A 25,500-nucleotide genomic window follows, 5' to 3' on the forward strand; every position below is an offset into this window, starting at 1 on the left:
GCCTGGACCAGATTTGTCCTTGGCTACTTTTGGAAACGAGAAATGCAATTGCTTCGCCACTTGCGAAGATTTTTGCATCCTCGCTCTCCACTGGAGTCGTACCTGAGGACTGGAGAGAGGCAAATGTAATTCCTCTCTTCACGAAAGGAAATAGGGAAATCCCCGGCAATTACAGACCAGTAAGTCTCAGGTCTGTCGTCTGCAAGGTGTTAGGAAGGATTCTGCGGGATAGGATTTATGACCATCTGGAAGAGCATGACTTAATTAAGTGCAGTCAACACGGCTTTGTGAGCGGCAGGTCATGCCTCACAAACCTTATCAATTTCTTTGAGGATGTGACTAGAAAAGTGGATGAGGGTCGAGCCATGGATGTTGTGTATTTGGACTTCAGCAAGGCATTTGATAGGTTCCCCATGGTAGGCTCATTCAAAAGGTCAGGAGGAATGGGATACAGGTCAACCGACCTGTCTGGATACAGAATTGGCTGCCCAACAGAAGACAGCGAGTGGTAGTAGAAGGAAAATACTCTGCTTGGAGGTCTGTGGTGAGTGGCGTTCCACAGGGCTCTGTCCTTGGGCCTCTACTGTTTGTAATTTTTATTAATGGCTTGGATGAGGGGATTGAAGGATGGGTCAGCAAGTTTTCAGACAACACAGAGGTTGAAGGTGTCGTTGACAGTATAGAGGGCTGTTGTAGGCTGCAGCGGGACATTGACAGGATGCAGAGATGGGCTGAGAGGTGGCAGATGGAGTTCAAACTGGATAAACGCGAGTGATGCATTTTGGAAGGTCAAATTTGAAAGCTGAGTACAGGATTAAAGACAGGATTCTTAGAAGTGTGGAGGAACAGAGGGATCTTGGTGTGCAGGTACATAGATCCCTTAAAATGGCCACCCAAGTGGACAGGGTTGTTAAGAATGCATATGGTGTTTTGGATTTCATTAACAGGAGGATTGAGTTTATGAGCCGTGAGATCTTGTTGCAGCTCTATAAAACTTCGGTTAGACGCACTTGGAATACTGTGTCCAGTTCTGGTCGCCCTGTTATAGGAAAGATGTGGATGCTTTGGAGAGGGTTCAGAGGAGATTTACGAGGATGCTGCCTAGACTGGAGGGCTTATCTTATGAAGAGAGGTTGACTGAGCTCGAACTTTTTAATTGGAGAAAAGGAGGAGGAGAGGGGCCTTATTGAGGTATTCAAGATAATGAGAGGCATAGATAGAGTTGATAGCCAGAGACTATTTCCCAGGTCGGAAATTGTTAACACGAGGGGTCATAAGTTTTGGCTGGTTGGAGGAAAGTATAGAGGCGGTGGCAGAGGCGGATTCTTTACGCAGAGAGTTGTGAGAGCGTGGAATGCCAGCAGAGGTTGTGGAAGCAAGGTCATTGGGGACATTTAAGAGACTGCTGGACATGCATATGGTCACAGAAACTTGAGGGTACGTACATGAGGATCAGTGGTCAGCACAACATCATGAGCTGAAGGTCCTGTTCTGTGCTGTAGTGTTCTGTGTTCTATTTGCAAGTCAGGATGGTGAACGGCTCGGAGGAAAATTGAAGATGGTGGTGTTCGCATATATCTGCTACCCTTGTCCTTCTAGATAGACGTGGTCGTGTGTTGGGAAAATTGTGTCTGGGGATCTTTGGTGAATCATATCAGTGCAGCTTGTTGATAGGAAAAAAAACTGCTGCTGCTGAATTTTGATGGTGGAGCATTGTGGATGAAGTGACAGTCAAACTGGGTGTTTTGTTCTGGTTGGTATCAAGCTTATTGAGTGTTGTTGGGGCTGCACTCATCCAGGCAAATGGGGAGTATTTCATCACACTTCTGAGTTATGCATTATAGATTATGGACAGGCCTTTGGAAGTCATGAGGTGAGTTACTCGCCGCAGTATTCGTAGCTTCTGACCTACTCTTGTAGTTACTTCGTTTGTGTGGGCGAGTCCAGTGAGTTTCTGAGCAATGATTACCCCACAGGATTTTGATATTGAGGGATGCAGTGATGCTAACACAATTGAATGCCAAGGGGCAGTGGTTTGATTGCATTGTATTGGTGATGGTCACGGTCTGGCATTTGTGTGGCGTCAATATAATTTGCTACTTGTCAGCCTGGATACTGTCCGGATCTTGTCGCATTTGGGCATGGATTGCTTCAGTACCTGAGGAGCCACAAATGTTGCTGAACATTATGCAATCATTGCCGAACATCCCCACTTCTGACATTATATTAGAGGCAAGGTAATTGATGAAGCAGCCCTGAAGACGCCTGTGCTGAGGCCACTCCCCGAGGGTTTCCTATAGACCTATTCTGGAGCTGAGTTGACTGACCTTTATCAACCATGACCATCTTCCTACGTGCCAGGTATGAATCTAACCAGCGGGGAGTTTGCCTCTGATAAATATTGATTCGAGTTTTGCTAAGGCCCCTTGATGCCACGCTTAGTCAAAGGCAGCCTGTTTTAAAGGGCTGTCACTGTCACCCCACCTTTGGAATTCAGCTCTTTTGTCCACGTTTAACCAAGGTAATGAGGTCAGGAGCTGAGTGACCCTGGTGGAGCCAAACTGGGCGTCATTGATCCGGTTATTGCTGAGCAGGTGCTGCTTGAAAGCACTGACACCTTTCATCACTTTACTGATGATCGAGAGTAGACTGATGGGGTGGTAATTGGCCAGATTGGATTTGTTCTGCTTTTTATGTGCAGGAGATAAATGGGTACTTTTCCACACAATCGGGTAAAAGTCATTGTTGTAACTGTATTGGAACTGCATTGCGAGGGACGTGGCAAGTTCTTGAGCGCAAGTGTTCAGTACTATTGCCAGAATGTAGTCAGGGTATGTACCCTTTGAAGTATTCAGTGTCTCCAACTGTTTCTAGATATTGCATGGACTGAATTGAATTGGTTGATGCTGGTAACAGAATTACTGAGGCCTACTGGAGGAGTCTGAGATGGATGATCCAATCAGCATTTGTGACTGAAGATTGTTGCAAATGCATCAGCATTATCTTATACACTGAAGTGCTGGGCTCTTCCTTCATTAAGGATGGGGATACTTGTGGAATCTACTCCTCCAATGACTTGTTTAATTGTCCCTACCGTTTCTGGACAAAATGTGGAAGAACTGCAGAGCTTAGATCTGATCCGTTGCTTGTGGGTTCACATAGCTCTGTCTATCACTTACTGCTTATGCTGTTTGGCGCACAAGTTGTCCTGTTTGGTGGTTTCGTCAGGCTGACAACTCATTTTCAGGTATGCCCGGTGCTGCTTCTGCCATCCTGCACATCCATTGAACCAAGGTTGATCCTCTGGCTTGATGGTAATTGTTGCAAGTGGGATATGCCAGGCCATGAGGTCGTGCGGGAGTAGAGTTCTGCTGCTATTGATGACCCACAACACCTTATGGAAACCCAGAAATGAACTACTAGATGTATTCGAAGTCTATCCTATTTAGTTGATAGTGCCGCCAAATATGATGGAGGTTATTCTCAATGTGAAGGTGTGACTGTCTCCACAATGACTATGCGATGGTCACTCTTATTGATACTGTCATGGACAGATACTTCTGCAACTGGCATATTAGTAAGGATGAGGTCAAATGTCTCTTCCCTCGTGTTAGTTCCCTCACCAACTGCGGCAAACCCAGTCTTGCAGTTATATCCTTTAGGACCCGACTACTTCGATCAGTAATGCTGCAGCTGAGCCACACCTGGTGGTGGACATTGAAATCCCCAAGCCAGAGTACATTTTGCGTCCTTGTCACACTCAGTGCTTCCTCCACGTGTTTTTCAGCATGGAGGAGTACTGATTCATCTGTTAAGATAGGCTGGTACATGGTATTCAGTTTGAAGTTTTCTTTCCCATGTGTAAACTAACATCATAAGACTTCATGGGATATGAAGTCACTGTTGAGGAGTCCCAGAGAAATTTCCTTTCAACCGCATCCCATTGCGCCGCCACTTTTGCTGTGTCTGTCCTGCTGGTGAGACAGGAGATATCCGGAGAAGATGATGGGTTGTCTGGGACATACTCGTACTCACAGAATCATACCTTCCAGACAAAGTCATGCTGTTGCTTGACGAGCCTGTTTATTTTATTCACTGCTTCGTGCCAGCTGTCCCTTTCTAGAAACATGCCCATATATTCAACTCAATCCACTCAGGTTTCATTTTACAAACTAGCTTTACCAAAACGTTCCTGAAAATCCAAACACTTGTCTCCCAGTCCGTTCTTCAAACATAATTACTATTTGATAAATCCATGTTACTGTTGTCTATGACCATTTATTTCTCCTAAACCATTTACTTATTATGTCCTATGTTCCATGTACTCGACCCTTTTTCCACTCCCGACTTGGTTTTACTGGTATTGTTAGAAAGTTCTGTGAAGACAGAACTGAAGTAGCTGTTTCATTGTTCTGCCAATTCCCTGTTCCCTATTCACAATTCTCTGGTTTCAGATTGTCAGGAAACAGCACTTGTTCTCTTATACTTCTCACATTGACATGATTTGACAAGCTATTCCAGTTCACTCTTATAACACTTGTGAATATGCTCTTCAGAAACCCATCAAATCCTGCCTTCAGCCACTCAGTAATTGACCTTCCACACCATACACTCACAGGAGCATAGACCAACAGAAATACAGCACGATCTATATTGTTCCCTCTTTCCAACACCAGGTCCATAGCAGGGAATGTTATGACACTTCCAATTGCTCGTTCAAGTACTTTTTGATCGTTGTGAGGTTACTTGAGATAACCCCCCCTCTCAGGAAGAGCATTCCAGACCCCAACAGTTCCCTGGTGAAGAACAATCCTCAAATTCTCTCTCATCCTCAAATCCTTCACTTTACAAGTGTGCTCGCTTGTTCTCGACTATCTGACTAAAAGGAACAGCTGTTGTCTATCCACACATGTCAATGCTCATCGTAATCTTATCCTTCTGAATCACATCCCACTCAGCCTCTCTGCTCCAAAGTAAACAACCCGAACTTACCCAGCCTCTCTCCATAGCTGATATGCTCTATCCAAGGGAACATCATGGTGAATCTCCTCTGCATACATACCATATCCTTTCTTTTATGTGGCTTCTAGAACTACATAGAGTACTCCATCTTGGCCTAACCAACACTCTGTATAGCTCTTATAATCTACGCCTCGATTGATAAACGCTACACCCAAGGTCCACCTCTTAACTAGTTCATTACCCTACTCAGTCCCATTCAGGGATGTGTGGAGAAGCACCCCCTGAGCTTCCTAGTGTGCTGCCATTCATTGAGTCCTCCCCTGTCTGGTTCCTTCTTCCACAGTGCATCACATCACATTTATCAGGGTTCCGTTCCAACTGCCATTGATCTGACTATCTGACCATTCCATCTGTATCTTCCTGCAACCTAAGACGTTTCTCCTCACTGCCAACCAAGCGGGCAAACACAAACTTACTTATCACAATCCCCAACCCCTTCACCCACACTTTCATTCACATCTGCATCATTTATGAATGCCACAAATAATAAGGGACACAACAGAGATCCCTGTAGTACACCAGGGGACACTGGTCTCCAGTCACACAAAAAACCTTCTCCCACCACCCTCCGTCTCCTGCCAATAAGAAATTTTTCGTTGTAACTTGTCACATTATCCTTGATTCCATGAGATTTTACTTTATTTTAAAGTTTCCCAAATGGGGCTTTGTCAAAGGCCTTGCTGCAAAACTAATTAAGCGACCTCCTCAAACTAATTCAAACAAATTCATTAGATGTGCTTTCCTTCTGATAAAGGCATGATGATTATCCCTGATGAAACTTTGCTATTCTGATTGGAGTTCAATTTCCTCCTTCAATATTTTCTCCAGTAGTTTCGCTAACAGTGATCTAATACTCCCTGGTCTATCTCTACCACCCATACTGTGAAGTTAAAAATGACACAACACCAGGTTATAGTCCAACAAGTTTAACTGGAAGCACACTAGCTTTCGGAGCGACGCTTCTTCATCAGGTGATAGTGGAGGACACAATTGCAAGGCACAGAATTTATCGCAAAAGTTTACAGTGTGATGTAACTAAAATTACCTTGATTTTCCGTTGAGTCTTTCATCTGTTCGAATACAACCATGATAGTTTCACTTCTTTTTAAAAGTTGCATTCTCAGGTTAACTGTAACAATTGGGTTAGTTACACAATATGTCAAGGGTATTAGCGCCCTGTGTTCTCTGTCTATGTCTATGATGTTTAGATTGATTCTAATCTAAAAAGTGAGATAATCGAGTTTTACAATAATTCGTGCAGTTTTTGAGCAAAGTACAATGTAACTCTGTAAGTACAAATTCACCTCACAAACATATAAGTGTGCGTGTGGCTTTTTGTGTCTGTCTGTGTGTGTGTGTCTGTCTGGGTTGGGGGTTGTGAGTGTGAGAGGGTGTACATGTGTGTGTAGTGAGTGTAGAGTGTCTTAAGTCTGTGAGGGGGTGAATGTGTGAGTGTGGGAGTGTGTGTGTGTGTCTGGAGTGGGAGGTTGTGAGTGTCTGTGAGAGAGAGGGTATATGTGTGTGCATGAATGTAGAGTGGCCAAGTCTCTGAGAGGCTGCATATGTGAGTGTTGGAGTTTGTGTGTCTGTAAGGGTGTGGGTGAGGGTCTGTGTGCGTGTCTGTGCACATGTGTGTATAGGAATAACTCTGTGTGTGTGCCCGTGTGTGTATATAGTGCATTGGTTGTCACCTGTAGTGTGACATGAACCCAAGGTCCCGGTTGAGGCCCTCCCTATGGGTACCGAACTTAGCTATCAGCCTCTGCTTGGCCACTTTTCACTGCTGCCTCTCCCGAAGTCTGCCTTGCAGGATGGTCACCCGAAGGTCCGAGGCTGAACGTCCTGGACCGCAGAAGTGTCCCCCACTTCGGAGGGAACACTTCTGTCTGTTAATTGTTAGCGGTGACCATTCATCCATTGCCGTTTCCTTTGCTCGGTTTCCCCAATGTACCATGCGTCAGGGCAGCCTTGTCTGCAACGTATAAGATAGGCAACGTTGGCTGAGTCGCATGAGTACTTACCACGTACATGGTGGGAGGAGTCCTCACATGTAATGGAGATATCCATGTCCACACTCTGACATGTATTGCAGCGCCTACTGTGACAGGGTTGTATGGCATTGTCCTGAAAACTGGGCAGCTTGCTATGAAGAATCATCTATTTGAGGTTTGGCAGTTTTTTAAAGGCACATTCTTCTCAACCTCTCAAGGAAACCAAACTTTGATTTCTGAACCCAATCATCATCATCAGCCATTTCAGCTTCTAATCTTACCACACGAGTTCTCACGACTGCAGGAAGTGAATTGTTGAACTTCTCCAAAATAAGAATCTAAGAGCATCATAGGTTTGCTCTATTTTTAATACCCTTACCCACATTTCAAAATTACTTTGTCTGATCCTTTCAAACTCAATGTACATTTAACCAGGGACGCTATTTTAGAATCCTCAAACACTGTCTGTTGGCTTCTGGCACATGGTCATATGCACTTCAGAAGGCTTTCTTCACCTCCCTATACTGGCCAGATACCGTCTCCGATAGGGATGCAAATACCTATCAGCTTGGTTTGGATCAACTAAATCCACATGGTCACTGGCCACTGCATTCGTTTAGACACTTTATGAAACGAAATTAAAAAGGCTCCCCCAACCTTCTCATCAAGTGTAGATAATGCCTGGATGTATTTTAACAGAATCCCATTAGGCCGTCGTATACTATAGGGTTGCTCATCCTCCTGCCTCAAACTATTTTAAGAAGGTAGCTGTGATGCCAACCTTGCCTTATTTAAAAGATAGATGTGAAGTGGGAGTTCCAGATTTGACGTTGCTAGTCAGACCATTTAACATTAATTAAAACACAATATACTTAAACACTCTAATGGAAATCCATACAAAATGAAGAAGAATTTAGAATAACTTAACTATTGGAAACCTTAACCGAATAATGGATACAGAACCTTCTACAAATAAATCGTCCCAATGTACTAATATCACCTAAACACAACCCTTGGCAAAAAGGAGCATTCAACATACATTTTTGTATACAGTTCTCCAATCCAGGAGCAAACAGCATCAAGAAAGGTCTCAGAGAGATTAGCAGCTAAGGATAATTTACTAAAACTTCCAACACTTCTGGGACCCCAAGCACCTGGTGATTGCTACAGCTACAAGAAAAAAGTCTAAAAAACCTGGTCTGTGTGAGCTGGCCATTGTTCCTACTATTTATTAAAAACCCTCAAAGCTTCGTAAGTTATATACTTGAGCCGTTTTCAGTAGGCAGTTTGGCCTTTAAGACGTCTTATTTTAAAAAAAGGAGGAAATAACTTTTTTAAGAGACTGCATTGTCACACAATTTCGATGAACGGTCCTTTACTCAGTGGGATTCCTCGTGTTACTGATCGCAAGGTCACCCGGGACAAACACAGATACAGACCAAGTTACAAAGACGTGTCTCATAGCTTCTGAAACACCCCTGTCCGTGGATCATCACATGGGACATATTGGGAAGTGAACAACAGCCTGGCACACACCATTTCATTCTATCTGAGCTGCACAATGCCAGCACTAAGTACATTAGGGAACCAAAACCCAATGCCAGGGAAAGATACAGAAAGACAGAGAGATTCACATTAAAGACAGAAACAAACAGTTAATTAGCTGAAAAGATGTTGTGGACGGAAGGGAAACAGAACAGTGGGACTAACTGGAGAAGTGAGATCTTCGAGAGTAAAATTACAAGAATGAGAACATTGAATAAAGGCATTGTCAGATCAGCTGAAATGGTTTGTTACATCATATTGTGACTCTGCTTCACAGAACATCACAAGCAACATAAACTGGGACAAGATGACAGGCCAGCATGGAGGGCTGTGCAGACCATGCTAGTGTTACTCAGTAAACAGCACTAAACTGCCCAGCATGGAGAGTATTGGAAACTTTATGCAAATTATACTCGCATCAAATTACTGCCTACAATGGGAAGATTTGCTATGTGTGTGTGCGTGTTTGTGTGTGTGCGCGCGCGTGTGTTTCATCAGAGAGGGAGAGAGAGAGCCTGTGTGTATGCGATTGGCGTATTTGAACGTGAAACTTCCTGTTTAAAAACGAATACACATTGAGGAAACTATTTTGCATATGAACAACTGGCAGGCTTTTTGTTAATTAACAGTGAGTGAACGAGAGAAGTTTCATGGTCAGATAAGGTAAAGTGTTTGAGAATGATAAAATAAAGGCATTGCCAGACACAATAGCAATATACATCTGCGTGCACATGAATGACTGATGGATGGTAGTTTGGTGTGAGTTCGAATCAGATTTGCTTTGGCAGGTTTGAAGCCGGGAGTGTCAGCAGCAGATTATAAGCTTCATTAAGCCTGTACTTCATAGCTCAAGGTTCAAACAGCAGATGGAATAAACCAGTGAGATATTTTCTGGAATAGTGAGTATTTCAAGTTAAAAATGGTCAGGGCATGGTATCAGGAATCAGCTCATAGTCAAAGGAATCACCCACAGTTATGACATGTCTGTTTGAACCGCAGATCTTGGCCACAGATAGTTTGGAAACAGTGGAAGGAAGTGGAGTTAGAGACCAGAACAGTAGACAGTGACCTCCATGTTCTTAGTACTTAAATAACAAAGATAATGATACAATACATTGCGGTTCTCCGCTGAAACTGAGGAGGCCAACATAGAGACCGATGGGTAACTGCCAGAGCAGAGAGGGAGACAGTAATTGAACACGTTCATTATGTAGTTAGTCGTGGTCTGTAGAGTAAATATCTGGATTCAGAGTTTTTTCAGGAACAGTAATAGTGGCAAGAAGTGTAGACTATATGAAAGAACAGCCATACAGTCATAACTGGTTTATAGAAAAGCAAATCTGGACAGTGACACTTACCAGGGACACCAACGGTAGCCAGGAAAGGATAATAAATATATTGAATAATGAGAAGAGCGCAATGGATCCGCGATGATAATGGCAACCAACCAATTTCAGAAAGACTCCAAACATAATCGGATAATCTCCTGTGTATTATTGGAACATTCCAGTGTAATGTTCTCAGATTCTGATCCAGTGTTGTTAAATTCCAGTCTAATGTTCTCAGATTCTGATCTCTCCTCCCCCTCTCTCTGGATTGCTGATCCCTGTTAATGCTGTCGGTGATGCTCCCGCTCATGTTATGGGATAACACATTGATGGAGCCCATTTATCATTAAAAGATGGAATCCCTCCATTGCGATAACTAGAATCCTTGGAGATTGGCATTCATCACAGTTACTGAACAAACAGGCTCAGTTAACCATTTCCTTGCATCACTTTTCATATCACAATAAAAGGGAGCATTTACTGGGTTTGGATGGAATGGATGAACGCTGCTGAGGGATAGAGCATAAATCTTTCAATGTTTTAAATCTTTCTTTCCTTGAGTATGAGAGTATTAACAGCACATTGCAGGGGTCTATATATGTTTCACTCTGTTTATGAAAGACGACAGTTATAAAATAACAGATCGGCTGCATAAATAAGTCGGGTGGGCAAGTTTCTAGGTACCTTAACACAAAGTACGGTATTTATTGACATGTGTGAGGCTACTGCTGGTTTTAAGTGCTCTGTTACCAAATCCTTTCATAAACTTGAGACAGAGCATTGTGACTGCTGCCCAGCGACAGGCAGAAGCAATTCTGTCCCTGTGGGCCTCTTGCAGAGGGGGAGGAAAAGGCCATTCAGCCCATATTAGCTTGTTAATACTTGAAAAGGTGGAAAGATGGAATGTTGGCACATTTTGCGAAAAAATCATTCAAAACGAAGAGATGTTTCGCTGCATCTGTATGAGGTGTCACTGAGAGGGCACCTGGAGTACAATGTGTTATTTGTGTTTCTGCAACTGAGAAGGGATGGACCTCCGTCAGATACAGTTTCACCGCTGCGCGTAATCCACAGATTACTGTGTCAGTTAATGTCTCGGGTCTGTTATTCAGGGGCAGGAGGAGGCCATTCAGCCTCTCGAGCCTGTTACAGTGGAACAGGAAGAGTTTATTTAGCATTTCAAATCCGTTACGCAGTAAATATTAGTTTGAAATTTGTTATGGAATAGGAAAGACCTGATGTAAACATTAAAGTTCTAACTTTGAATAAGGCCAAATTTGAAAGTTTTAGACGAGCCCTGTGAAAGGCTGATTGGGTTACGCTATTCACAGGTAAAGGGATGGTTGGAAAATGCTAGGCCATCAAACTTGGATTCAGAGAGTCCTGAGCCAATGTTTTCGTATTAGTGAGATGAGGAAGGCTGGTGGGTGCAGGGAGTGCCGAATAGATAGATATATTGATGCTCTAATCAAGATAAGGAAGGAGGCATATGTAAGGTAAACAGAGCTGAGATCAAGTGAATTCCGAGAGGATTATAAGGGCAGTAGGTGTATAGTCAATGGGGAAATCGGGTCAGACAAAATGTGGACATGAGATGGCTTTAGAAAAAAAGGTTAACGAAACATTGAAGAATTTCCACAATTCCTTTAATGGGAAAAGATTAACTAGGGAGAAAATAGGGCCCCTCAAAGATCAGTAAAGCTACATATGTGTGGAATGGCAAGTGATGGGAGGGATACTAAACAAGTATGTCTCCTCAGTACTTAATGTGGAGGGGGTTACAAGAGCGAGATAATGAAGAAATATATTGTGATATCTTGAAACATGTCTATATTTCAAGGAGGTGTTGGGCATTGTAAAACACATAAAGGTGAACGAATCTCTAGGACCTGATCAGTTGTATCCCAGAAGTTTGTGGGAAGCTAGGAAAGAGATTGCTCAGCCTTTTGCTGATATATCTGTATTGTTGATTTCCACAGGTGATGTGTCAAAACACTGGATGACATAGTGTCATTTATTTAAGAATGTAAGGAAAAAACAGGTAACTATAGGCCAGTGAGCTTGACGTCAAGAGTAACTAACTTTTTGGAGGGGTTCTTGAGGGAAAGAATGTATATGCATTTGGAAAGACAAGAACTGAAGAGGGCTTTGTACATTGGACATCACGTCTAACTGAGTTGATGGAATTTTTTGAGGAAGTGTTGAAGATGGTTGTTGAAGACAGGGGAGTGGATGTTGTCTTTATGGAATTGAGGAAGATAAACAAAACTTTCTACATGGTCGACTGGTTAGCAAGGTGAGATTGCCTGGAATCCAGGGAGAGTTTGAAATTTACATCCAAAATTATCTTGAAGATTGGAGACAGGGTGTGACAGTGGACATTTGTTCATTGAACTTGGAGACCTGTGACCAGTCACGTGCCGCAAAGATCAAGAGTGGGCCTACTGCCTTTTGTCACTTATGCAATCATTTGCATTTGAATATATGAAGCATGGTCAGTAAGTTTGTAGATAATTCCAAATTTGGTGGTGTATTCGACAGTGAAGAATGATATCTCAGTCTATAATGGGACCTTGCTTAGGTGAGCCAAGGAGTGGCAGATGGAGGTTTTTTTAGATAAATGTGAAGTGTTTCATTTTTGCAAGATAAATCTAGGCAAGACATATAGTAGGGTCCTACTGAAAGTTGCCAAACAAAGAGATCTCCATAGAAATTATGGAATGTCTGCAGTGAGGAAACAAGCTATTTAGTCCATGGAGTCCACACCGACCAGGAAAAAATGAGGACTGCAGATGTTGGAGATCAGAGCTGAAAATGTGTTGCTGGAAAAGCACAGCAGGTCAGGCAGCATCCAAGGAACAGGAGAATCGACGTTTCGGGCATAAGCCAGGCTTATGCCCGAAACGTCGATTCTCCTGTTCCTTGGATGCTGCCTGACCTGCTCTGCTTTTCCAGCAACACATTTTCAGTCCACACCGACCCTCTAGTATCCCACTAGACAAACCTCAACCGTATCCCTCTGAGACTGCATTTCCCATGGCTAAACCACGTCCCCTACACATCTTTGGGTGCTATGGGCAATTAAGTATGGCCAATCTACACTTATCTGTATATCTTTGCATGTGGGAGGAAAACGTAGCACCCGGAGGAAACCCACACAAGCTCAGGGAGAATGTGCAAACTCCACACAGGCAGCTTCAAGGATGGAATTAAAAAATCCAGATAGCTGTGCTGTGAGGTAGCAATGCTAGCCACTTAGCTACTGTGTCACCTTATGGTGCAGTTTCTCAGTTTCTTGAAAATGCCATCACAGGTAGACAGCGTTGTGAGGAAGGCACTTGTTGATATTCCCTTTATTGGTCTGTGCTTTGAGTCTAAGCGTTTGCATGACATGTTGCATCTGCACAGGACAATAGTTTGGCCACTTTTGCAATATTGCCTTTAATTCTCGTCTCCCTGCTGTCGGAAAGATGTTGTCAAACTTGAAAAGGTGGAGAAGAGATTTAAAAGAATGTTGCAGGTGTTGCATGGTTAGTGTTACAGTGAGAGTTTGAAAAGGCCGGGGCTATTTTCAAGTGTTGAGGCTGAGAGGTGACCTTCAAGAGTTTTATAAAATCATAAGGGGAATAGATAAGGTAAACAATCAACGTCTTCACACCAGCACAGGCGAGTTCAAAATTAGAAGACAAAAGTTTAAGTTGAGAGTGGTAAGATTTTAAAAGGGACATGAAGGACAACATTTTCACACAGAGACTGCTGTGTGCATGGATTGAACAGCCAAAAGAGGTGGTGGAGGCAAGTACAGTTACACCATTTCAAAGACATTTGAATGGGTACATGCATGGGAAGTATTTAGAGGGAGATGGGCCAAGTGCTGGCAAGGGGGACGAGAATTATTTAGGATATTTGGTGGGTATGGATGACCGCACTGAAAGGTCTTTTTCTGTTCTGTACATCACTGAGACTCTATTGACTCTTGAGTGTATAACACAGGAAGAGGAGGAGGAGGTTATTCAGCTTCTGTGAGCTTGTTTGCTCAATTATTGAAAGTCAAAATCAAAAATACATCATTCAGATTTTGATGGTGTTTTACAGAAACAGAAGAAAGGCCTTTAATCAAGAGAAGCTGTAAGGAATGTGAAGAGGCCATTCTGGCCCTCAACTCCACTCAACAGGAGCAGCAGGTGAGCACAGAGCTATTGGAGCCTGTTACACAGGAACAGAAGGGTGACATGGATTTTCACAAACCTTGGATCAGTAGGCGGTCACTCAAGACAGCTACTGAAGATTGGGACACAGGAAGAGGAGGGCATCACTCAACTTCTCGAGACTGGGAGACAGGAACAGGAGGTAGTCATTCAACTGTTCAAGCCTAGGAGAGAGGAACAGGAGGCAGTGACACGACTGCCCGAGCCCGGGACACACGTACAGGAGGCAGTCATTCAACTGTTCGAGACTGGGACACAGGAACAGGAGGCAGTCACCCAACTGCTTGAGACTGGGACACAGGGACAGGAGACAGTTACTGCCCTGCTCGAGAATGGGACACAGGGAAACCTGGAGGCTGGTGAGGCCCCAGGATCCTGTTACTCTGGAACAGGAGGAGGTGACTCACTCCCCACCAGTATGGGACACTGGGAGAGAAGGGGATTTTGCTTGTTACAGAAACATATGAGTAAGTTGCATTAGTGATCCATTCAATCCTGCCCCAACATTGACTAAGACCACGGCTGATCTGATTGTGATTCCCTCATGCCATTTTAAAGAGACTCCCCTCTGCAGCCTCTGGTCCATTTGTTGGTCAAGTTGCCGACCCAGATGCTGTAACAACAGTTACCATGACTCATCCAGAATGATGGGTCGAGCCGGATGAGTCAAGATTTGAAGGATCCAATCACAAGAATGAAAACACAAAATAAAGGCATTGCGGGATGTTTAGTTCTCTCACATTCACAATCCAACTCACAAAACCAGCCCATCCATTATGCATTCAGGATGGAGCACTGTTTAGATCCAACTAGCATACAGCTGCATGCAATCCGGTAATGTTCAGAGTGGAACTCTGTGCAGCCCACATCAATGCTTGATCCATAATCATTGGCTAAATGTCCAGCGTGGGGAACTGTGCAGACGGCACTGTGTCATTCCTATATAAACCAAGGCTGTTGCATTGTTCGGTAACACTGTGTTAGATCACTGCTCAGTGTGGGGAAACTTGCAGCCAATGTTGGAAGTGACAGGATGTGCAGCTCCCATTTATTTACAGCTCCATATCTCCACTGTGCCTTGACAAGGGGTGCCGTGGATGTGAAAATCACTGCGAGGACGAGATGTAAATGGAAACAATTTAAATACCAATTGCTCTGATTAAGGCGAGTATCACTCCAGTAATTAAAGATGAAATAATTGAGATAATATCCGATGAGGTTTTGTGGATGGTGAAAACAAGTAAGAGGGGGATGCTGATGTTATAGTGGTTGTACTATACGCCTTCAAATCATCAATGGGAATTGGAGGAACAAATATGCAGGGAGATTGGCGAAAATTGCAGGAGCAATAGGGTTGTCATAACAGGTGAATTTAATTTTCCTAACTTAGATTGGGGCTTCCAGGGGTTTAAGGACGGAAATGGAATGAAATTTGCCAAGTGTGTTCAGGAAAGTTTCCACAAGCAGCATACAGACGGTACTACTCGGAAAGGAACAAACTCGACCTACTGTTTGGAAGTAGGGCAGGATAGGTGACGGAGGTAAAGTGGGGAAGCATTTTGGGAAAAATGACTTAAGTTGTAATAATTTTGAAATCGTTATAGGAGGGACAAATTTGTTCCACAAATTCAAGTTCTGAACTGGGGCACGGCGAATTTTGTCGGAATTAGACAGGGGCTTGCAGGTAAAAGGATCTCGGGCAAGTGGGAGGCATTTAAAAATATGAAATATCTCGAGTTCAATGACTAAGTTTTCCTGTGAGAGTGAAGGGAAGGTGAGGCTGGAAGACAGAACCCTGAATGACAAAAGATATTGAGGCTCTGACCAGCAAAAAGGAGGCGTGGCTCAGGTTCAGACGGCTGGAATCAAGAGAATCCCTATAGTCACACAGGGGATACAGGAGTTCACTGAAGAAGGAAATCAGCAAGGTGAAATGGGGGTATGAGATAGGCTTGTCTGAGAAGACCCAAAGATGTTCTTTCAGTATAGCAAAATAAAACAACTAGAGAGAGAGAATAGGACGCTTTAAAATCTAAAATGGACATGCTTGTGCAAAATTGCAAGAGATGGACGAGGTCCTCAATTTACCTTTTTATTTACCATGAAGAAAGACATGAAGACGTGGGACCTTTGGGAGGTTAGTTGGCATACCTTGGTACAGTCCATATCACAGTAGAGGTGCTGTTGGAGATATTAGAATGCATAAAGTCGGATAAATCTCTTGGTTCTGACCAGATATATCCAAGAAGGAGAGAAGAAAGTTCAGGGGCCAAGGTCTGGAAGACTGGACGGTAGCAAATGTTGTGCCCTTATTCAAGAAGTGCTGCAAAGAAAAGCCTGGGAAATATAGACCATTAAGCTTCACATCTGTTTTCGGTAAACTGCTTGAGAAGGTTATAGAACATAGAACATAGAAGAATACAGCGCAGTACAGGCCCTTTGGCCCTCGATGTTGCGCCGATCCAAGCCCACCTAACCTATACTAACCCACTATCCTCCATATACCTATCCAATGACCGCTTAAATGCCCATAAAGAGGGAGAGTCCACCACTGCTACTGGCAGGGCATTCCATGAACTTACGACTCGCTGAGTGAAGAACCTACCCCGAACTTCAGTCCTATATCTACCCCCCCTTAATTTAAAGCTATGCCCCCTTGTAATACCCGACTCCATACGCGGGAAAAGGTTCACACTGTCAACCCTATCTAACTCCCTAATCATCTTGTACACCTCAATCAAGTCACCCCTAAACCTTCTTTTCTCTAATGAAAACAGCCCCAAGTGTCTCAGTCTTTCCTCATACGATCTTCCTTCCATACCAGGCAACATCCTGGTAAACCTCCTCTGCACCCGTTCCAGTGCCTCCACATCCTTCCTATAGTATGGCGACCAAAACTGCACACAATATTCCAGATGCGGCCGCACCAGAGTCTTATACAACTGCATCATGACCTCAGGACTCCGGAACTCAATTCCTCTACCAATAAAAGCCAGTACACCATATGCCTTCCTCACCGCACTATTTACCTGGGTGGCAACTTTCAGAGATCTGTGTACATGGACACCAAGATCCCTCTGCTCATCCACACTACCAAGTATCCGACCATTAGCCCAGTACCCCATCTTTTTGTTATTCTTCCCAAAGTGAATCACCTCACACTTAGCTACATTGAATTCCATTTGCCACCTTTCTGCCCAGCTCTGCAGCTTCTCTATATCCTGCTGTAACCTGCCACATCCTTCCTCACTGTCAACAACTCCTCCGACTCCGCAAACTTGCTCACCCAACCTTCTAACCCCTCTTCCAGGTCATTTATAAAAATGACAAACAGCAATGGTCCCAAAACAGATCCTTGCGGAACACCGCTAGTGACGGCACTCCATGAAGAAACTTTGCCATCAACTACTACCCTCTGTCTTCTTCCATCCAGCCAATTCCTAATCCAAACCTCCAACTCACCCTCAATGCCATATCTCCGTATTTTCTGCAGTAGCCTACCATGGGGAACCTTATCAAACGCCTTACTAAAATCCATATATACCACATCTACCGCTTTCCCCTCATCAACCTCCTTCGTCACCTTTTCAAAGAATTCAATAAGGTTTGTGAGGCACGACCTGCCCTTCACAAAACCATGCTGACTATCCTTGATCACATTATTCCTATCCAGATGTGCATAAATCCTATCCCTTACAATTCTCTCTAAGACTTTGCCCACAACAGAAGTGAGACTCACCGGCTTATAGTTACTAGGGTTATCCCTACTCCCCTTTTTGAACAAGGGAACCACATTTGCTATCCTCCAGTCTTCTGGCACTACTCCTGTAGACAAAGAGGACATAAAAATCAAGGCCAATGGCTCTGCAATCTCCTCCCTTGCTTCCCAGAGAATCCTAGGATAAATGCCATCAGGCCCAGGGGACTTATCTATTTTCACCTTTTCCAGGATTTCCAACACCTCTTCTCTACATACCTCAAAGCCATCCATTCTACTTATTTGTGACTCAGTATTCACATCGACGACAATGCCCTGTTCCTGAGTAAATACTGAAGAAAAGTATTCATTCAGTGTCTCCCCAATCTCTTCCGCCTCCACACGCAACTTCCCACTACTATCCTTGACTGGACCTATTCCTACCCTCGTCATTCTTTTATTCCTAACATACCTATAGAAAGCCTTAGGGTTTTCCCTAATACTACCGATTAAGGACCTTTCATGTCCCCTCCTTGCTGCTCTTAGCTCTCTCTTCAGGTCCTTCCTGGCTACCCTATAACTCTCAATCGCCCCAATTGAACCTTCACGTCTCATCTTGAGATTGGCCGCCCTCTTCCATTTAACAAGGGATTCCAATTACTTATTAAACCACGGCTCCCTCGCACGACCCTTTCCTCCCTGCCTGACAGGTACATAATTATCAAGGACACTCAATAGTTGCTCCTTGAACAAGCTCCACATATCATTTACACTCTTGCCTTGGAGTCTACTTTTCCAAGCCACACATCCTAAGTCATGCCTCACCGCATCATAATTTCCCTGACCCCAGCTATAACTCTTGCCCTGTAGTACACACTTATCCCTCTCCATCACGAGAGTAAAAATCACCGAATTATGGTCACTATCCCCAAAGTGCTCACCTACCTCTAATTCTAACACCTGGCCTGGTTCGTTACCCAGAACCAAATCCAGTATGGCCTCACCTCTTGTTGGCCTGTCTACATATTGTGTCAGGAAACTCTCCTGCACACATTGAACAAACACTGACCCATCTAACGAACTTGAGCTATAGCTTTCCCAATCAATATCAGGAAAGTTAAAGTCCCCCATAACAACCACCCTATTACTGTCACTCATCTCCTGAATCACCTTCCCTATCCTTTCTTCAATGATTCTAGGACTATTAGGAGGCCTGGAAAAGACTCCTAACAGGGTGACCTCACCTTTCCTATTCCTAACCTCAGCCCAAACTACCTCAGATGGCAAGTCCTCATCCATCGTCCTTTCCACCACTGTAATACTATCTTTGACAAGCAATGCCACACCTCCCCCTCTTTTACCCCCACTTCTGACCCTACTAAAACATTTAAATCCAGGAACCTGCAACAGCCAATCCTGTCCCTGTTCTAGCCATGTCTCCGTAATAGCCACAACATCGAAGTCCCAGGTACCAACCCACGCTGCAAGTTCACCTACCTTATTTCGTATACTTCTTGCATTGAAGTATACACACTTCAAGCCACTTTCCTGTTTACAGACACCCTCCTTGGAAATTGATGCCATGTTCCTAACCTCCCTACACTCCAGGTCCTGCACCCTGAAGCTACAATCTGCGTTCCCATGCCCCTGCAGAGTTAGTTTAAACCCCCCCCAAGAGCACTAGCAAACCTCCCCCCAAGGATACTGGTGCCCCTCAGGTTCAGGTGTGGACCATCCTGTTTATAGAGGTCCCACCGTCCCCAGAAAGAACCCCAGTTATCCAAAAACCGGAATCCCTCCCTCCTGCACCATGCCTGTAGCCACGCATTTAAGTGTTCTCTTTCCCTATTCCTCGAATCTCTATCACGTGGCACGGGTAACAAAACAGAGACAACAACTCTGTTCGTTCTAACAATGAGCTTCCAACCTAGCTCCCTGAAAGCCTGTCTAACATCCTCGGCACTCCTCCTACCTATGTCGTTGGTGCCAATATGGACCACGACTTCGGGCTGCTCCCCCTCCCCCTCCAGGACCCGGAAAACACGATCAGAGACATCACGTACCCTTGCACCTGGGAAGCAACATACCAAACGTGAGTCTCTATCTTTCCCACAAAACCGCCTATCTGTGCCCCTAACTATCGAGTCCCCAATTACTACTGCTCTGCTCTTCTTCACCCTTCCCTTCTGAGTAACGGGGACAGGCTCCGTGCCAGAGACCTGAGCCCCGTTACTTACCCCTGGTAAGTCATCCCCCCCACAAGTATCCAAAACGGTATACTTGTTCTTGAGGGGAACGGTCGCAGGGGGTCCCTGCACTGGCTGCTTCCTCCCAGTCCCCCTCACTGTCACCCATCTATCTGCCATCTTTGGAGTTACTACTTCCCTATAACTCTGATCTATGACCCCCTCTGCCTCCCGAATGATCCGAAGTTCATCCAACTCCAGCTCCAGTTCCCTAACACGGTCTTGGAGGAGCTGGAGATGGGTGCACTTCCTGCAAGTGTAATCGGCAGGGACGTCTAAGGCATTCCTCACCTCATACATGTTGCAGGAGGAACATTGCACTGCCTTCACTGCCATCCCTCTAAAGCTAACTTTTATTAAAAAAAAAACTGGGTCTAAAGAATACAACAAGCAAAATTCAGCACTTACCTACTTACCACAACAGGTGTTATTATTAGGTTAGAGGAGGAGGGCGGGTGGGAGGCACTACCCGTGTAGTGCCTCGGGTTCCTCTCCTTCGCGCTTTTAAAGGGGGAAAAAACCTACCCAGGTAAGCTTACACTAACTGCTTCCGGGTCTCAGCTGCCCCTCTGGTCGTCGTCACTTCCCCCTGGTGCTCCCGCTCTTTCTGTGAAGAGAGAGTGAAAGAGAAAAAAAAACACCGCTGCCCGCTACCGGTAAGCACTTTTAAAACCAAACGGTCTTACCTTCGCTGCTGCTCGCACTGGAAATTCTGAGAGATAAGATGTGCATGCAATTGGAAAGACAGAGTTTGACTCGCAGCAGTCAGCATTTGTGCGTGGCAGATCATGCCTTAGAATTTTGTTAGTGTTTCTTGAGGAAGTGACCAGGAAGGTTGATGAGGGCAAAGTCGTGGACATAGTCTATATGGATTTCAGTAAGGCTTTTGATAAGGTTCCACATGGTAGGCCACTCTAGAAGGTTAATCTCATGGAATCCAAGGTGAATTGGCAAATTTGCGACACAATTGACTTAAAGTTAGCAAGCAAATGGCTATGGTGGAGGTATGCTTGTCGTACTGGTGGCCTGTGACTAGTGCAGTGCCTCAGGAGTCTGTGCTGGGACCATTGCTGTTTGTTATCTATATCGAAGATTTGGACGAGAGTGCACAACACAAGGTTAGTAAGTTTGCAGATGATATGAGACATCGTTTACAGTGAGGAACGTTATCGGAAATTGCAGAAATTCCTTGATCAGCTTGGGAAATGGGCTGCGAAATAGCAAATGGGGTTTAATGTAGGTAAGTGTGACGTCTTGCATTTTGGAAAGTCAAATCCAGGTAGCAGTTTAATGATGAATAAGAGGGTCTTAAGGAGTGTCGTGGAACAAAAGGACGTTGGAGATCAGGTGCACGGTTGTCTGAAATGTGAGTCACAGATACAGAGAACAGTGAAGAAGGCAGTTGGCACGCTGGCCTTCATCAGCGCATTGAGTATAGCAGTTGGGACGTTATGTTGCAGTTGTACAGGATGCTGGTAAGGCTGCAGTTGGAGTATTGTGTTCATTTTTATTCGCCTTGCTTTAGAAAGGATACTATTGAACTAGAAAGAGTGTAGAACAAATTTACAAAGATGTTTCCTGGGCTAAAATGTCGAAGTTATAGGGAGAATTTGTACAGGTTACAACTTATTTCAGCGTAGGAAACTGAGGGGGTTCTTATAGAAGTGTAGATCTTATCAAATCATGAGAGCAGTGCATAGGGTTGAATGCTTCAATTTTTATTTCCCAAAGTTGGGGAATCGAGGACAAGAGAGCATCTGTTTCTGGTTAGTGAGGAACAAAATAAAAAGAACCCGAGGGACAAGTGTTTACACAGAGTGTGGTACGCATGTGGACTGAGCTGCCAGTGAAAGTGGTTGAGTTGGGTCAATAATAACACTGAAAACGCACTTGGACAAATACATGGATAGGAAAGGATTAGAGGAATACAGAGCAAGGGCAGGGAAATGGGGTAAGTGTGGATGGACATTTTGGTTGGCATGTGACAGCTGGGCCGAATGGCCTGTTCCAGTGCAGTACGACTGTAAATGAGTGCGTTTTGGGATTGAGACAGAGAGTGGGAGACTGAGACAAAATGTCATGGAAGGACATGTTCATAGGTTTCAGAATGCTAAAATGAAGACATTTTGATAGTATCGTGCAACACGGGTCAGTATGATGAAGAATTATGAGTGAATGGGATATTGTTGTGAGTTCAGGCGATGGACAGTTTTAAATGAGCATGTGTTCTGCAACTTTGTAATTGGGAGTGAGGACAGCAGAGTCTTCGACTCATTGAGCTGTATAAAACAGTAATTTGTCTCAACTAGGAGAAAGTGAGGACTGCAGATGCTGGAGATCAGAGCTTAAAAATGTGTTACTGGAAAAGCGCAGCAGGTCAGGCAGCACCAAAGGAGCCCCTTCTTCGGGCTTATGCCCGAAACGTCGATTCTCCTACTTTGATGCTGCCTGACTTGCTGCACTTTTCCAGCAACATATTTTTAAGCAGTAATTTGTCTCAGTGCCACTTTCATTGAGTGTGACATGGAATTGTCTGTACAAACCTGAGCTAGTTTCCTGGTGCTATCTTATCGAACACACCTCATTAACTAAACCCCACCCCACCCACCTCTCATTGAATGCCAGCCCGATTCTCCCACCCATCATGATTGGAGGTACTCACCGTCGCCCGGATGCCCCTGGATATTCCGTGATCCCTGGCACTGGTGCCATCTTTAAAAGGCCAAGAGGCACACGGCTGACCTTTCTCAGTTTTGAGCAGCCCTGCACAGATTGCCCTGAGCATTGCTGGTAAGGGGCAATTACACCACGGTGGTTCAACAGGGACACGAAGGTCCTGGTGGGTGGGCTAGTAGAGAGGAAAACCATTCTCTTCCCAGAGGGAGCCACACCACCAGACCCACCGAGCATGGTCTGTGCTCACCACCCAGTTCAGTGCAGTATCAGCGGTCTGAAGAAATGTCCAGCAATACAGGACAAGCATCAATGACCATGATTTGGAGATGCTGGTGTTGGACTGGGGTGTACAAAGTTAAAAATAACCTTAAATCAATAACCTTCCCCGCTCTGTCAGGATAAGGGTTACCGTATTGTCTCTGCTGCCTCACACTCGCTGTATATCTGTTATAGCACCGACCCCCGAACAAAGCTCATGTTCCACCACTCTCACTACTGCATGCAGCACCTTCGCTCTCTCTCTCTCTCTCTCTCTCCCTAGCCTTTACAATACCTTCCACACAGTTATAGAATATTCTGGAGAATGCTGATTATGGAATGCTCCAGATAACGTTCCAAATAATTCCCAGTTTCAGGAAAATGGCAGTGCCCAGTGTATATCACAAAGAGGAAGGAGTAGAGATGTGTAGTTTTCAAATCACCCACGATTCAAACAATGCTGAGGCCATTTAGTCCTCTAACGTGCTCTAGCATTAAAAAAAGGTCCCGGCTGATCTAATTGCTTTGCCAGCTCCATGTTACAGGAGCTTCCAGTCTTTCAACCCTCTGGGTTCCTGTCACTTACGAGACAACACTCAGGCACTTTTACCCCGGTTTTCTTCAAGTGCTTGTTCGAGGACATTTCCCATGGGGACGGACACTCCTGACAATATATTCCATCTGCTTTAAACTTTCATGCAACGGTCAGCATGCTTTACACAGTCCAAACAAAAATCTACACTTATGTAATGGTTATAGACACCCAATCACACTTAATAATTCTGGTTATCTCACTTGACTCACCTTAATGATATCATACCAAAGATAGCTTCTAAACACGTTTTGTTATAAAACAGAATTTCGAGCAGAGAACATTTTTACCCTCAGCCGTTATTTTGACTGTTATCTGAATTGTACCCTTTTCATTATTATGAAAGTTTCTCTTGCCCTTTGTCTGTGACCGTTTCTGTGTGTAACAGTTGCACTGTCTCCCACTCAGTTGGCTGGACGGCAGGTTTGTGATGTCGAGATTCAATTCCCCACACTGACAGAGGTTCCCATGGTGAGGACACTCTCTCAACCTCACCCCATCACCTGAGTGTGGTGATCCTCAGGATAAACCACCATGAGTGGTCTCTCTAATGAGAGTATTTTGGGACTGTATTCTATCAATTTTAGCGTTTTAAATTTAAAAAATTGAAAAGAGATTTTCATTAAAATAATAACCGAAGAACGACACAACTCAAATAACTGAAAAAAATACACTCATGTGCATGTACATACAAAACAAGTTAAAAACATTGAATGGACAGAAGAAAAAACAAAAATAAACAATAAATAATGAATAAATAATACAACTCAGCGGAACAAAACGATAGCTCTCGTTCTTCAAGGGCATTGACTGATACACATTTTTATGTTCATAATTCTTCCTTGCTGGATATTAGGTAAATTAGACAATATCGTCATGGCGACATATAAGCCCTTCTTAGAGTGGCAGATAAGCGTGTATCATGGTAATCCAAAGAGGGCTGCCATATATTATATAAATCTCTGTTTATTGGTGAATCATACTGGTAACAACGTCCAAAGGGATATTCGCCATGAAGAACTTACAACGACCCAACAGACCCAGGATTTTCAGACATCCAACACAACAGAATATTTTTCCGAGCACAGAAAGTAAGGATATAATTTTTGCCTCATGTGCATCTGCGTAAGGAACCGTGAGCAGGCCCAGGAAAAGAAAAACCGGGTCCATACTCAATTCAGTCCCTAAGACCCACTCTATCACACCTAACACAGTGCTCCAATATATATGAAGCCTCCAGCAGGACAACAAACTATGATTAAGAATGCCTGTAGTCATCCTGCATTTAGGACATGCTGAAGATAATCCCACTTTGAACTTTGAGAGACAATCTGGGGTCAGATAGACCCTATAAAGAATTTTCAACTGCATGAAATGGGTCCTATTACAGATCAAAATCATTCGAGCATTTTCACAAATATCCTCCCATGTTTCCGAAGTTTCCTGAACCCGCAACTCTCTCTCGCAGACATCACAAAGCTGCACAGTGTCGTCTGAGGGGACACTCTCCAACTAATGATAAAGGGTACTGACAGAGTGTATTCTGAGCACTAAGCACCCGCTTTTCTCTATCGGATCTGTAAAAGTCTGTAAAAAGTGTGTGTGTGTTTTTTTTTAAATCAACTCTCTGATCTCGAAAAAAAAGAAGTGGACGCTACTAGGTAGTCCATAATTACAAGCTATTTGATCAAATGATGTCATTCTTTCTCCCTCAAATAAAACGTAGATAGCACTGCGGCCTCACAGCACCAGGATCCAAAGATGTGCAGGTTAGATGAATTGGCTAATGATAAATAACCCATACGGTTCATGGATGTGTAGGTTGAGGCATTAGTTAGGATAAATATAGGATGGTAGAGGAATGGGTCTGGGTGGGCTACTCTTCAAAGGGTCGAAGTGGACTTGCTGGGCCCAAGGGCTTGTACCCACACTGTCGG

Source organism: Chiloscyllium plagiosum, unplaced genomic scaffold, assembly GCF_037043375.1.
Source record: "Chiloscyllium plagiosum isolate Xiang-an unplaced genomic scaffold, Cpla_swu_hap1 HiC_scaffold_46, whole genome shotgun sequence".
Lineage (NCBI taxonomy): Eukaryota > Metazoa > Chordata > Chondrichthyes > Orectolobiformes > Hemiscylliidae > Chiloscyllium > Chiloscyllium plagiosum.